Genomic DNA, 3,403 nt, shown 5'->3' on the forward strand with positions numbered 1-3,403 from the left:
GGTCAGGTGTGGCTCTAAGTGGCCGGCAACGGGCACTCCTAAGTCCCAAGTCCAGTACTCCAGCTAGCAAATGAACAAGTTACCGTATTTACTCTCATTACATGTCCCAATTTTTTTTCTCTCTGCCATCTTCACTGTAAAACATAGGAGAAGGGTAGAAATGTTGCTAGTCTCTGCTTTGTCTGTTAATTCTGAGCAAATTTTGTGTTCCTGACGGTCTCTGAACTTTAGCCACTGGGACAAAGTTATTTTAAACTTAGCTCTCCTAACATTTTTTCCTTTGTCTAAGCCACCTTCCTAGGTAGTGTTACCTGCCGTGAAAGTGAGCAAAGTTCTGGATTCTGATGGTGCCTGTGAGGGCCCATGTGTTTATAAGGGAGAGACCACCAGCACAGAGCAACTGGGAGAGAGTGTGAGATGAGGGCGCTGAGCACAGTTCATGCGAGTGTGACCTGTGGCTCCACGTCTGCACAGCTGGCTGACCAGAAGCAGGGAGAATGGGCCTGGGGAGACCTTCTAGGAGTTGGTTCTCTCCCCCTCCAAGTGCTAGCGGCTCCTCACTCTAGCCTAATCCTGCGTGTTCCCCAGCAGCCCCTGCTGATGGCTGTTCTACCTCCTGGGGGAAAAGGATAGGTGAAAGCAGCGGGCTTCCCAGGACACATTTCTCCTACTTGCTTTGTTTCAAAAGATGCGTTGTGACAGATGTGGGAGTGGACCAGATGCCTGCTTCAGGTGACAGTAAAGCAGGTCATCAGCCACAGCAGGAGAGGGAGACTGAGGAGACAGGTGGGAAAAGGGATTAGGGATTTCTGAAAAGCTATCATGGCACTCTTCACATGGGAATTTGGACTACACTTATTTCCTGATTTAAATTTTTTTTTTAAATGTTACAAGTATATTTTAATCCAGCCCTCCAGACGAGAAAAGCAAGCCTACTACTTAGCCATGATTGTTTGTTGTTTAAAATAAATCAGTTTCTTCTCTTCCACTCAATTTGCCCCTCCCAGGGGATGAGGAGGATTTCCTAGGGGCCCAGAATTTCTCAGGTGGTCCCTTGCTTGCCCTTCCCAACCAAATGCAGAGAATCAGACGGCCCATACAGCTCACTGTGTGTGGCCCAGTGGAGACATGGTCATGGGCCTCCTTTCCCTCGGTCAGTTTCCTGACTGTCCAGAGGGGATTCTGCTACGGCTGGGTGGCATTGGATTACAAATCCCACTGGTTGGGAGTTTGGCTTGGGTGTTGGACAGAGAGAACCCAGAATAAGTGAAGTACTAGATTTGGGTCCCAGTGGAAACAGCCCGTCTATTATGCTCTGGGGGCTGTGCGCTGCGGCTGGTGGCACCCCTGGGACCCCGGAGGCTCTGCCCAGAAGGCCATGACCACAGCCATTGGGGTGGGAAACTCACCCCAGGAAACTTATATTTCAACATTAAAAGTAGGCCTTTCTGGCAGCACAGAGGATTTTTAGGGCAGTGAAAATATTCTTGTATGATAGTATAATGGTAGATTCCCATCACCGTACATTTATGTAAGCCCATAGAAGGTACTCGGTGAATGCTAATGCAAACTATAGACTTTGGGTAGTTATTATGTGTCAATGTGGGTTCATCACTTATAACAGCTCTACCACTCTGGTGGGGAGGTTGATATGGGGAGGCTATGCATTTGTGGGGGTAGGGCATATATGGGGAGTCTCTGTACCTTCCTCTCATCTTTGCTGTGAACCTAAAACTGCTCTAAAAATATAAATTCTTAAAAATAAAACTAAGCCTTTTTGCAAAGAAAGGCATTACTGTGTCCAGGAATAAAAGCAGGATCCTAGCTCGGGGAGCGCAGCTTGCCAGAAGTCCTTGGGTCATGGATAAAAGGCATAGCTTTCGTCATCTCTCAAGTCTCTCCTGGCTCACAAGGGCCTGGCCTTATCTCCTGTATAAAAATAGTGAATTATTTACCACAGAAACAGGGAATGAAAAACAGGTTATAAAATCACTAAGGCAAAGAAACTCTTCTCAGGTTTTTGCAGGGATCTCTGGATCCCCTGTCCTCTGGGTCTCCTGTGTGGTGTCGTGGACCAGATGGCAGGAGAAAAGCTGTAAGACTGCCACGCAATTTTAATGTCTGACATGGCTCTAAGCTAAAAAAACAAAAAACAAAACAAAAAAAAACACCCAGAAAATACACTGTAGTTATTGAGGAGAGCATATTGATGCCCGAGACAAGGGTTTGAGTCAACCTTAAGCACAGCTGGGAAGTTGTCTATTGCAGCAACCAGAAATGATGAGCTCCTAAGCCACTCATAAGAGAGAAGCAGATCTTATAAGCCCAGGGAGTTTTCTTAGTGTGAATTCATTTAATGCTTCACCTCCCTCTGGGAGTATTTGTATTTTAAAAGAATTGAGTCAGCTAAAGGAGTGAGGTACTAATCACGTAAAATCAGGTAAAGGCTGAGGAAAATAGGTGTTTATTAACCAGTCAGATAAGTCCTTCTCAAAAGTCTCTTAGGATCCCTCTGGGATGTGCTCAGTGGGTCTCTGGAAGGGGTCAGCCAGGGCAAGACACAAGGTGAGGCACTGGGCCCAAGAGGCCATCGTGAAGAAGCCCTCTCCCTTTCGTCCTTGGGTGCAAGGAATAGGGACCTTCCCTTTGAAAATGGTCCTATTTTATCACAAGCTGGAAGCAGTGACAAGAAGTTTCCTTGCCTGGAAGTGGCAGGCTCCAGCAAGTGGGGGAGTCACTAAAATTGAGCTTCAGCTGTTCTAGAACCTATATTTGCTCCAGAACCCCATCAATCATACATGTTGTTGTTGGATCCCCAATATCTCTCTTCTCCGAATCTTGAGACACTTTGCTTTTCCCTCATTTGTGAATTTTACTGCAGAATGTTATGCCTGTATCTTATTCCCCAGTAAGTTAGAATCTTCCTTAGGGCAGAGGCCCTTACCTGCCTTTTAATGCAACCTTGTGCCAAATTCACTTGGTGGGTGCTCAGTTTGATTCAACAACTCTTTCAAAGCCAGTCTTCCTAACACTGAATTAATAGTGTTCTGCTTTTATTGAAAAGGAGAAAAAAATATCAGCTCACAACCACATTAAGAGTCTTCCCAGCAGCTTATGTTACCAGTAAATGAAGTTCATGTTTACTATTAATTTATTATTAAATGAAATAATTCTCCAATAAGTAAAACCTCTTTAATTTTTAAAATTTAAACACATGATGATGGCAAATATCATGATGGAGATAAAATATATTTTGATAGCAAAGAAATAATAGGGTATTTATATACGGAATTATCTAAAAACCAAGAAGTGATGTAGGATTCTATATTAACCTTTTAATGAATTACTGTAATGTATAAGAAGGATAAGAGATTGAGGAAAGAAGGTAGAAATCTGGAATCTG

The sequence above is a fragment of the Pteronotus mesoamericanus genome, unplaced genomic scaffold (genome assembly GCF_021234165.1).
Source record: "Pteronotus mesoamericanus isolate MK-2021 breed Mesoamerican mustached bat unplaced genomic scaffold, CSHL_Meso_final contig_228, whole genome shotgun sequence".
NCBI lineage: Eukaryota > Metazoa > Chordata > Mammalia > Chiroptera > Mormoopidae > Pteronotus > Pteronotus mesoamericanus.